Below are 12,112 nucleotides of genomic sequence, written 5' to 3' on the forward strand. Positions count from 1 at the left end.
CTTCCAGGAAGCCCGCTTTCTCCTTTAGCCTTGACCTTGCCAAGTACAGCTTATCCTTACTGTACCCCAAGTGCAGCCTTGAGTTCTGGGGCCAGGTACTATTCTCCATCCCCAATTCCATGGTGCCATTTCCTTTCCAGACCTGTGTACAGACATCTCCCCATGCTCCTCTGTCTTTTCTGCTTGCAACTTTCTAGCCGATCCTAATGGCCACTTCTTGCAACCTCAATCCGTTTATCAAGTAGTCTGATCTAATTTCTGCACTCTTCATCCCTGCCTCTGGGACCGCTCCCAGAATCCACACAACTAGCAGCCCTCCCCACATCCTGGCCTCCCCCTCTGACTTATCATATATTCTCCTTTGGTGTGCTCATTAGCCCAGCCATGGGGCCTCTGCAGGGGCCGCTGTGTGGCTGGTGTCTATGGGTTAACTCAGCGCTAGTTCCCTTCACTACCAGACAAATTTCTGGTTTCCCTGCCTTGGAGTGGGCCCACCTCTCTCCCACATCAGCTAAGCCCATTGTCCTTGTGGTATGCACTGTAGATATCAGAGGCGGAGGAAGTAGTTCTCCAAACACAGGCCTTCTGTCTTCCCCCTTCTCCTGCACCTCTCTCCACACACATGCTAAGCACATGCCTGCCACCTAGACCCAGCTAATCAGAGGGGGGCATTGTGCTCTGCCACAATGGAAGCTCAGCTTCCGTGGAGGCTTTCCCTCCCCCAAATGCAGATGCCAGGGACACAGAACTTGGCCGCCAGCCCAGGAAGCTCCCCATCCTCTCCAGACCCTGCCTGCCTGCCCACCCACCCACCTGGGGCTCTCCAGGAAATGAGTGCCTCACAAACTGACAGTGGCCACAGGCCACCCCACATCCCCCTCCTCAGCCTAGAAAATCCCAGTTGAGGCAGACAGAGCTTTTTAACAAACAATTAGCTTGAATTTTTCATTAGCTGCTGCTTCCTTTGCAGTTCCTGCCTCAAACCCTTTCACATCTCCAAGCTATGTATAGCTGGGGAGGCCCCAGCCTGTCACAGAGGAGAGCCCAGCGGATGTTTGGGTTAAGGCTCCCACGAACCCACCCCTGAAGCAGACCCCCTAATGAAGCTGATTATAAATTAAATCCATTACCTCCACACAGCCCACGTGAGCTCTGCTTCAGACAGGCATCTCTGAGTACACCAGCGCATCCTACCCTGCTGCAAGCCATGATTTCTCAAATTTAGACAATTCCTGCTAGATTAGTTCAGGAGAAAAAAAAAAAAAACAACCCTGTCTATAATGACCACCTCTCCATTGTCTTATTTTATTGCTTTCTTAAAAATAAGAATACAGGAATATGGTTTTGCAAACATTTAGATACATACCTGAATACATCAAGTAGATGATGAAAGTCCTCTGGATTCTCAAGCTACCTCCTTCATTCCAGCTTCCTTCTAGAGGGACACTGTCAACAGTGTGACCAAAGTACCTTTAAAAAGTCAGCCTGCACATTCACATTTATATGTATATAGACAAAAACAGATACAAAGCTTTTCAGCATAAATGGGATCATACTATTTGCATTGTTCTGCAGCACATTTTCCAATGAAATCGTTCTGGAGGTTTGCCCTTGTTTAGACATACAGCTTGGCCTTAATTTTAAAAAGTCTCTCTAGTATTCCATAATTGAATGGATTATAATTTTTAACCAGTTTTGATGGATATTGATATTGATATTGATATTATCTTTTTCTTTCCCTTTTCCCATTTTTTCCCTCCCAAATTTCTTCTTTCCTCCCTCCCTCTCTTTGTCTTCTCCTCTCCTCTCCTCTCCTCTCCTCTCCTCTCCTCTTTTCTTTTCTTTTCTCTCTCTCTCCTTTCTGTGTTACTAAAGATTGGATTTATGGTCTTTTGGTTGCATAATGTTCTACCCCCTAAGCTTCATCCCCAGCCTCTTTTTAAATTTTATTTTGAGACAGAGTCTTATTAAGTTGCTTAGGCTAACCTCAAACTTGTGATCCTCCTGCCTCAGCCTCTGTAGTAGCTGAGATGCCCCACCATGACTGACTAGCAAGTCTTAATAGACAACATTTTCTTTCCTACCCCGACCTGTTAATTATTAATATATGATCACTATAGAAAAAAAGAAAATTCGGGCTGGGGATGTGGCTCAAGCGGTAGCGCGTTTGCCTGGCATGCGTGCGGCCCGGGTTCGATCCTCAGCACCACATACCAACAAAGATGTTGTGTCTGCCGAGAACTAAAAAATAAATATTAAAAATTCTCTCTCTCTCTCTCTCTCTCTCTCTCTCTCTCCCCTCTCTCACTCTCTCTTTAAAAAAAAAAAGAAAATTCATAAAATCTCTCTCGGCTGGGGTTATGGCTCAGTGGTAGAACACTTGCCTAGTATATGTGGAGCACTGGGTTTATCCTCAGCAACATCACAGAGAAATAAATAAATAAATAAATAAGGCATTATGTCCATCTACAACTAAAAAAAAATTTAAAAAAGAAGTCTAATAATCTGAGACATCTATTAACATGTTGTCATCTTTCTTCTTAGTATCTTTCATGTGTTTTTTTCTTCATATAATATACACACAACGTTGTATCCTGAACTTTACGCTTGAAACTCTCCATAAGCGTCATTTAAAAATCACTATGTAATATCAGAAGGGAGGGCCATTTTATTGTTTAAAAGTGTCTTTATATGTATGTCATTATTGTCCCCCAAACAACATTAGGAGACATTAGGAAGAACAGGTGTGACTCTCCCTGATGTGGAGGTGGAAGGTACAGCTCAAAGCAATTGGCAGGACTCTCTGTGTGTCCCTGAGCTGGTCAGCTGCAGTGTGGACCAGCTCTATAGCTGCCGTTGGAACCGGGCATCGCAGTTCACTATCTTTTCACACTCTTCTCATTCACTCTTTCCAAGATTCCAAGGAAGGTTGCAGCAATGACCCGTTTCTTGGAGTAAACTGAGGCTCAGAGAATCCACACACTTGCTCAAGGACACAGAGTCTTTGGCAGGATGGAGGCTCAAGCCCCGTTTCTCAACTACAGGTTTAGTGATCTTGCATTACCAGGTGACTCTTTCCGCTAACGTCCCCAAGCAAAGTGGAATTTGAGTGATGCTAGTGGGCAGCAGAAAGATTTCAGAAATGAGAGGTCAGGGTTGTTGCTAGAGAGAAAGCCAATCCTCTAATCAATCCAGACATCATTTATTTATAACCACCGCCGCTCAAAGAAGGTGCACATCAGCAGAGGTGGAAGAGGGGAGGGATCAACAGAACTCCTCTCAGAAGAAGTCAAGGGGAGTCCTGACGCAGGGAGGACTGACCTGGGGAAGTCAGGGCAGGGAGGGATGGGTAGAACTGGTGGGAGAGGGCATTGGAGGGCCCAGCCTGGCACTGGTCCTGATGGAAAGCGCCTCTCCTGGGTCGATGGAATGGGTCCTGGAGAATTCTTCCTCCTCTGTCTTTCTGCATTGGGTTGTTTAAAAGAAAAATGATTTAGCTCCCTCTCTGGTCCAGCCCTTGACTCCTCTGGACATAAATAACCTGAAAGAAACGGTTCTGTTGGCCAGAGCAGATGATGGGTTTGGTGCTTCTCCAGAAAGCACTAGTCTCAGGTTGATTTTTCCAGGGCTGAGCTGTCCGGTCTGATTTTCTATCAGCATTGAGACTGCTGATCTCTCCTGCTTGGGTCCTTAGGACTGGGGAACCTTGAGAACCCACAGAACAGGTGTCTCAGCCCAGTCATGGATTCAAGGGCAGCTGAAGGGCCACAGAGAGACGTGATAAGGAGAGTTGACCGGGAGTCAGGGGCCATGGTTTACATCTGGCTCACTATGCCGCACACGTGTGCATTGGGTGGGTCACCTTCTCTGATGAACCCTCCCCTTCCCTATCTCAAAAGTGAATTGTCCAGGGTCTATTTTGGCGCTGCTTACCTCAACTCATTTATAAATAGAACAACATATAGGGCTTGCGAATGGATCCCGGAGCTAGAGGAAGCTGCCTGGACTTGAGTTCTGGCTCTATCATTAGTTGTCTGGGTGACTTAAGAGCAAGTTCCCAACTTCTGTGGCCTCTATTTCCTCACCTGTACCGTGGGGGACATTTCCTATCCCACCACATTGTTAGCATGACCAAATGGGTTGCTTTTCTCAAACACTTGGAAGAGTGCCCAGCACATTGTGTTTTCTCCGTGTTTGCTACATAAATAGGTATTCATGTTCTGTTCAGAGAAGTGGGAGTGGGAACCAGGTTGGACTCCTCCCTCTGGGGCACATAGCCGGAGGCACGTAGATGAATTCACAGCTGTTTCTTCCTCTCTGAAGATGGTTGAGGTTTCACACGGAAATTCGGTGTGGAACAGTGATTCTACACTGCCAGTTGTTTCCCATAAAATAATGAAGTAGCTAACTTGAAGGCTTTCAGAGAGCTTGCTTCTGGCATTGTTTTATAGAATCCTCTCAATGCTGGGAGGCACTCGGTGGCATCTCACCCCTACCTCACAGGCTGGAGGACCACCGAGGCATAAAACTAAGGAAGTGATGCTGGACCCCAGCTTGTTCTGCCTGCCTCTGTTGCACAGATCTGGATCAAAGACCTTCAGCCTGCTGTGGAGTCCATGCTTAAGATCACCTTGTGGAGCACAGAATGGCTGAGGATGAGAGGGAGGACAGAGCAGGATCCAGGTCAGGGAGCTGGGGTGTCCTTAAAAACTGACTTTTACTGCCTATATAAAAAAATGTATGCAGGCTTACCAAGCTTTAAAAATTCACTTACTGGGGCTGGGGATGTGGCTCAAGCGGTAGCGCGCTCTCCTGGCATGCGTGTGGCCCGGGTTCGATCCTCAGCACCACATACAAACAAGGATGTTGTGTCCACTGAAAACTAAAAAATAAATATTAAAAAATTCTCTCTCTTTAAAAAAATTCACTTACTTACTATTGAAACTTTAAGCTATTTTTAATTTTTAAGATATTATTATGTAGCTATTAAGTGAGTAAAAGAGAATTATTTTAGGGCTTTAGAAGTAGTTACAGGTATCTATTGTTAAGGACTCCATAAATTGGTCCAGTTTTTCAAGAGAACAATCTAATAATATTTAAGAGCTATAAAATTATTACTACCCTTTGACCTGATAATTCCACTTCTGAGAATATACTCCAAGGGAAATAGCCCAAAAGAAAAAAAAATTTTTGTACTTAGTTGCTCTTATGAAAGCTATTTATAAAAATTGGAAGCAACCCAAATGCTCAGACATTGGGGTTTGGCTTAAACTCATGGTGTATTTACTTTCTAAAATATGATAGAGCTATTAAAAATGACAAATATGGGAACTATGTCAAGGCATGGACAAGTATGTATGTGCAAAATAATAAGCGGGAAAAAGACTAAGTGGTGAGTATTTTCTTTTGGCAACTCTGCAAAACAGCGACCTGTTTTTGCTCAACAAATTGACAAAGATGAGAGGCAAGTTGGCATAGATTTTAATTCTCATCAAAAGGTTATAGTCATCAAAGGAGTATAGTAAAAAATCAAACGGTTTCTTTTATATTCATAAATGAGTCGTACCAGCTACATAATTTGCAAGGCCCAGTGCACAATGAAAACGTGAGTCTCCCGGTTCAAAAATAAAGAATTTCAAGATGGCTATGGCAGGACATTAACTAAGTGGGGGTCCTTCTTAGCATGGGGCCTGTTGCGACGGCTTCCTATGCCCATGGAGCTAGGCCTGGCGAGCGTTGTCAACCGAATGCACTCACTCACTCCACCTGAGAGAAAACTGGGATCAGGGGCTTGAGCTCTGCTGAGAAAACTCAGAAGCACTCATCATCTCAGGATTCTTTCTCTGAGCTTGGGGTTAGTGCTGAGATTACTGCACACTGGGAAATTGTGGTCTCCCAGGATGTGGGCATAGAACTGGGGCAGTATGTCCCCATATACTTGCTGCTCCAGCTGGTGAGTCCATTGTGCCTCATTCGTATTTCCATTTTTTCACTGTCAAGCATTTATTTATTAGTCAGGTGTAACAGATGCTGTATGGGGACACAGTGATGGGGACACAGGGCAAAGGACAGCGCTTAGAGTCTATTTGCAAAGACAGACAAAGGACATTTTGTTAAAAGCTATGATAGGTTTCGATGGGTGATTTAGACAGCAGGGTCAGTGGGAATGCTGGTGAGGACAGGGGGCCATAGCAGCCTTCATGACTGCTTCACTAGAGACTGGATTTGTTCATAGAAATTTGTAAGAAGCTCTGCTGAGTGTCTTCCTGACAGCAAAACAGACCGATTCTCCTGGTTACCACAAAAGAATTTTGCTAGCTGGGTGGTGGCGTTTTCAGAGATCACACTTGTTTTCTAGCTTCTTACGTTCTGAAAGCTCCCAGAAATCAGAGCTGAGGAGAGGAAGTAGAGATTGGCCACAGAGAGCATAGAAACAAAAAATAGAAGAGCCTCCCTTCCTTCCCCTCACCTTCCACTGTACCCTGTCCTGGCCGCATACTAGTCCCGGCCGCATGCTAGTCCCGGCCCCAAACCGCGTACTACAGATTCCTCTAGTGTGGGAAGTCCTGGGTTTCCCAGGATGAACCGTGGCTTTGACCACTGACTTCTCCCTACGGAGGTCATGCAAACTCCCAGACAAGGGGCATGGGACTGTTCCGTTTATCTTCCCCTGGAGCCTCTGCATATTGTTCTTCACTCACTCAGCTGAGTTGTGCTTGCTACCCAGTTTTTAAAATTATTCATCTATTTGTTTACATGTAAACAGTTGTAAAAGAAAATATTTGATTCATATTACTTCCAAAAGAATCATCATTAAAACCCCGTGGTAACTATTTTGGGCATGTCTCCCTCTACGTAGAAATATAGAGGGGGGAGTTGGATGGATGGGCACATTGAGAAGTAGAAAAATGATTTTACCAAGATGGAATCATGCTGTATGTGGCATTTCCACTAAAAGGCATTAAATTTAATGTAACTGGAATTTTTAATAGGATGATATGAAACTCAAGGAATGACACAGAATTTCTGAACATCAGATAAATGTTTTTTTTTTCACCACGAGACAATATTAGTTCCTAAAATAGCTTTAATTTAAAACAAAATATAAATATTGGGAGGGTAAAACTGTTTAAAGCAAAACAATTTTATATCCTGTCTGATTCTCTGTTATGAAAGATGAGAAAATTAATGTATTCCCTTCTCCCCTCCTGCAAGACTTTTATTAAATGTTTTATTTTCACATTGTCCAAAGTAATGACACTCACTAATGTTCTACAGTTATCATTTCAAATTGTTTAGTCTCTGGACTGGGAACTACTATGAACGGCTCACTGCTAGTGTTGTGGGGCAGGTAGCTCAGAAAACACCAAGTCCCAGTTTTGTCCAAATTGAAGAGTCTTTAGTAAGCTGGCCAGTGGGCGACTGCTCCCCACAGGATCCATAACTCTCTCTGCAAGGGATAGGCTGGAGCTTGAGCATTTTAGGATATTTAAAGGCAAACCTGCAAAAACCACATCCAGGTTGACGTAGCTGCAAGCAAGAGACTGGATTGGGCAAAAACAGAGACTGGATTGGGCAGTTAGTGAGACAATGCGATGGGTACATTGGTATTTCCCACGGGACTTTCCAGGTTGGCATAGCAGCAAGCAAGCAGAAGGGACGTGGGTCAAAATGACCATACTTCAATACAAGTTAGAGAATGGTTACTAATGTCTAGACAATCAATCTCTGACAAGGTACATTGCCCAAGAAAAGTGGAAACCAAAGAGAACAATTTTACAATGTATAAGGATTGCTATTTTGTGTTTCCAAGTATGCTATGCTAGGTAACTATTAATGGGACAGAGGTGGGGCTTTTCCCTGGGAGAAGCATTTCTTACCTGATGTGGAGTCTCAGGGTAAAATGGAGTCTGTTTGGTCATTTTCCATATAGCCTGGCCCATAACACTAGTTGTTTTTGTTCTTTTAACCACAAATTTGCTCTTTGAGTCACTTTGATTCACAGCTTGGGGGGCTAGATTCACAGTCACATGCCTTTTGTGAGGAAGGCTCTTTATTTGCAAGTGTGAATACACCTAACCGTGGACTTGACGTTTGAGAGTCATGTCTGGGATCCTAAGTGGGGCTTTTCTTCTTCAGGATGTGCGCACACTTGCCCCGTCTTTGAGTACTGCTGAAGAGAAGCTGTGGCATTTATTCCTGGATAGTTAATGGACTGTGTAAAGGTAACACAACCCAAACTGAATCACCCGAAACGACGGCTCTGCCAGTGTTCCCCACCACAACAGACAGCTCCACAGCCGCCCAGGTGAGCTGGCCACGCCCCTAGAGCTCCCCTTTCCTCTCACACCTCGTTTTTCAGAACTTCAGCAAAGTACGTCCAGATTCTGACTACTTCACACTTCCGCTACTGATTCCACCCCAGAGCAAGTCATCATGCTGCTCCTTTTCCTATTTTTCTTTTTTTTTTCTGAAGGAAATGAAGAAGCAGCCATGAAGATACCTGGGGGTAGAACATTTCAAAAAAAAAAATGCAAGAGTTGAAATATTTCTGTGTCTGTTTTTTATGAGCTGTTATGATTTTAACTGTACATTTTATTGCATACCATGTGATCATTCAGTACACACACACAAACACAACAATACACAACGTGTAAAGGTCCAATCAGGGTAGAGATCTAAGAAGCAAAGGAAACTAGTGGTGAGACAACTCAGAGAATGGGAGAAAAATTTTGCAAAATATTTCTCTGCCAAAGGCTAAGCATCCAGAATATATAAGGAACTTGACAAAAAAAGACACTTAAGCAATCCCTTGCACTACTGTAACTATCCCTGGCCTTCTTGCTTCTATCCTGCCCTACCCTTTCCCACCCTATAGATAATTCACCCAACACCCAGTTATCCTTTTAAATCGAAACCATCTCATCCCCCAGCCCTCAGCCCTCTAATGGTTTCAAAATATCCTACAAGTCCGGAGGACATCCTGCCCAGATAATCTGTCCCACAGTTAGCCTGTCACTTGCCCTCGGTGTCTTAGCGGCTGCCTTCTTGCTGATCCTTGAAATATCTCAACTCTTGCATCTGTTTTCTTTCTGGAATGTTCTACCCCCAGGTATCCTCATGGCTGCGTCTTCATTTCCTTCAGATGCATGTTCTAAGTGGCCTCATCCAGGAGCCCTTTTCTAGCCACCTGTTACACAAAACCCCTTTCTGCTCCTTGCCACCACACCCTGGCTCATCATTCTTCAGCATCCGGACCTCTGACTGACGTTCTTGGTTGTTTTCGACTCATCTTTCTCTTCGATTTCATCTTTCGATTTCATCTTTCTCTTGCCGGTGTCGGTTCTATGGGATCAGAGACTTCGATTTACTCCCCACACCTGCAGCACCTGAGCCAGTGCCTGGAAGTATTGTCTAATACTAATGAAGGAATAGTCTAATATTTTTTTGCACTCTATATAAACCTCTTTTCTTTTCTAACATTGCTATAACTCTTTATCCTTGAAGCTCAATAATTTCAACAGAATGTTTTGCTATAGATTGTTCTTCATAGATTTTTGTTTCTGGGAACACTGTATCCTTTTTGATACGTAGCTTTTCAGGCAAGTTTTATTTTATTGTACCTTTGACTTCTTCTTATACCACAGAGTCCCTTCTCCAAGAACAGCCAGTATATTCTCTTTGGATCATTTTTGTCTTTGAATTTTTGTTTTGTACAATATTTTTTTTCATCTTTATTCTTTCCTTTTTTAATTTTGTGATTTCCTCCGTTCCATCTTTCATGTTGTTGATAGCATTTTAGTTGTTTAGTTAGTTGGTTTGTTTTAGTTAGCTTTAATACTTATTCCTTTAATGCTGCTTTCATACCTGTGAAATCATTTTTCTTTTCCTTTTTTTTAACTTCACCAGCTTACTTTAATTACTTATTACATATACTTTTAAAAAAAGTTTATTAGATTTTGTTTTCTAAATTCATATCCAGTAAAATATACTCTTTCTGGTGAATTTTGGTGAATAAGGAGAGTAGTTTAGCTACCACCATCATTGACGTACTGAATTGTTCCATCACTCCAATAATTCCTGTGTGTTACCCTTTTGCAGACAGCTCCTGCCCTGCTCCCAGCTCTAACCCCTGGGAATCTCTGATCTATTCATCTCAATCCCATAGTTTTGCCTTGCATAGAAAACTGTATAACTAAAAGGACCTGGCTTCTTTTGTTTAGCAAAATGCAATTAAGGTATGTGGATGTCACTGGGTGCATGCATAGTTCATTTATTGCTGAATGGGACTCTATGGTGTGGATGTACCAGTTTGTTTACTTAGTAACTGACTGAAGGGCATCTGAGACGTTTCCAGTTCTTAATGATTATGAAAAGAGCTACAACAAACATTTTCATAGTGGTTTTGGGTGAACATACATTTTTAGTTCTCTTAAGGAAATATCAAAGGGCAGGATTACTAGGTTGTATATTAAATATATGTCTAGCTTTATAAGAAGCTACTAAACCATTTTGTAAAGAGGCTATAGCAATTTTCAGCCAATAAGGTATGAGAGTCTACTTCCTCTACATTCTTACTGGCACTTTCTGTGTCAGGACTTTTTTTTTTTTTTTTTTCATTTTTGTCATCCTAATAGACGTGTATTGGTATCTCATTTTGGTTTGATTTGCACTATTTATCCATTCATATATCCCTCCCTCCTTTCCTTCTTCTTGTCTTCTTTCCATCTTTTCTTTTGTGCCGGAGAGCAAACCCAGGGGCACTCTACCACTGAGCTATATCTCCAGCCCTTTTTATTTTGTCACAGATTCTCACCAAATTGATGAGGTCAACCTCAAAACTACGACCCTCCTGCCTCAGCCTCCGAGTTGCTGAGATTATAGGCATGAGCCAAGGTACCTGGCTTCATTCATATTTCTTTAACAAACCAATTAATTGAGCACCTTTTTGTGTACTTCTTTTCCATCCATACATCTTCTTTATTAAGTGTCTGTTCAAATATCCTGCCTGTTTTGGGAGAAGATTGTTTTCCTAGTGTTGGGTTTTGAGAAGTTTTTTTTGTTTTCTGTGTTTTTTTTTTTTTCTGACAATATTTTGCACAGAATAACTGCTCAGTAAAAGATAGCCAATGTCAATTTTGTTGCATTTTTTTTTCAAATATTTACTTCTAGCCTGTAGTTTCTTTTCATTTTCTTAATATCTTTCATGGTGTAAACATTTTTTGTTTTGGCAAGGTTCAATTTATCATTTTCAAAAATGGATTGTAGTTTTGGTGCCATCATCAAATGCTTTGCCTAACCCAAGACCATAGTCATTTTTCTTCCCAGTTCTACTTTAGAAGTTTTATAGTTTTATGTTTCACTCTTGGGGGGTTGTGATACATTTTGAATTAGTTTTTGCATGTGGTGTAAATACTCATGAATTTTCTAAGGGGTTTACTTGGGATGGGGGAGGTAGACTCTACCTGGGGGCGTTGTCTCTCTCTAGGGTTCTGCACACAGAGAAGCAAGCAGATCTGTGTCAACATCCTGAGGAGGTGAGCAGCTCTCACCTCTCACTGTTGGATAATGGTGCTTGGGACTGTGACATTGTCTCTAAGCCTCAGGAAAATAAGGGCTTGGATCAGGCATCAGAAGAGACCATTAGGAAGAGTTTGTCCAGGAAAGTGGCTATGACTATGTGATCTGATTGGGGGAAGACCTGGGATTTAGAGGGATAAGATTTTTTTTTAATAATAACAAAATTGATAGTGGCTATCTTTTACTGAGCAGTTATTCTGTGCCAGGCACTTTGCATAGAGATAGTTTCTAATCTTTACAGCTACTGATAAGGACACAATTATCCCTTTCATATAGTTGAGGGAACCAGAGAACACATTATATGATCAGAGTTGCACAGTTATTGAGTGGGATTGAAACCCAGGCCAGACACTAAAGATGGTGCTCGGTCCACTCCAACAAGTTGCTTCCTATCACTAAGGGCTTGGAGGGACACTGGATGGAGGTGGACAAAGGGCAAGGAGGGAAGAAGTCTGCTCGTTGGTCAAAGGAAGACTCTTATGAGGCCAAAGGACAATTGACTCTTGGACTGGGGGGTGGGACAGTAGAATTT

Source organism: Ictidomys tridecemlineatus, chromosome 11 (assembly GCF_052094955.1).
Source record: "Ictidomys tridecemlineatus isolate mIctTri1 chromosome 11, mIctTri1.hap1, whole genome shotgun sequence".
Lineage (NCBI taxonomy): Eukaryota > Metazoa > Chordata > Mammalia > Rodentia > Sciuridae > Ictidomys > Ictidomys tridecemlineatus.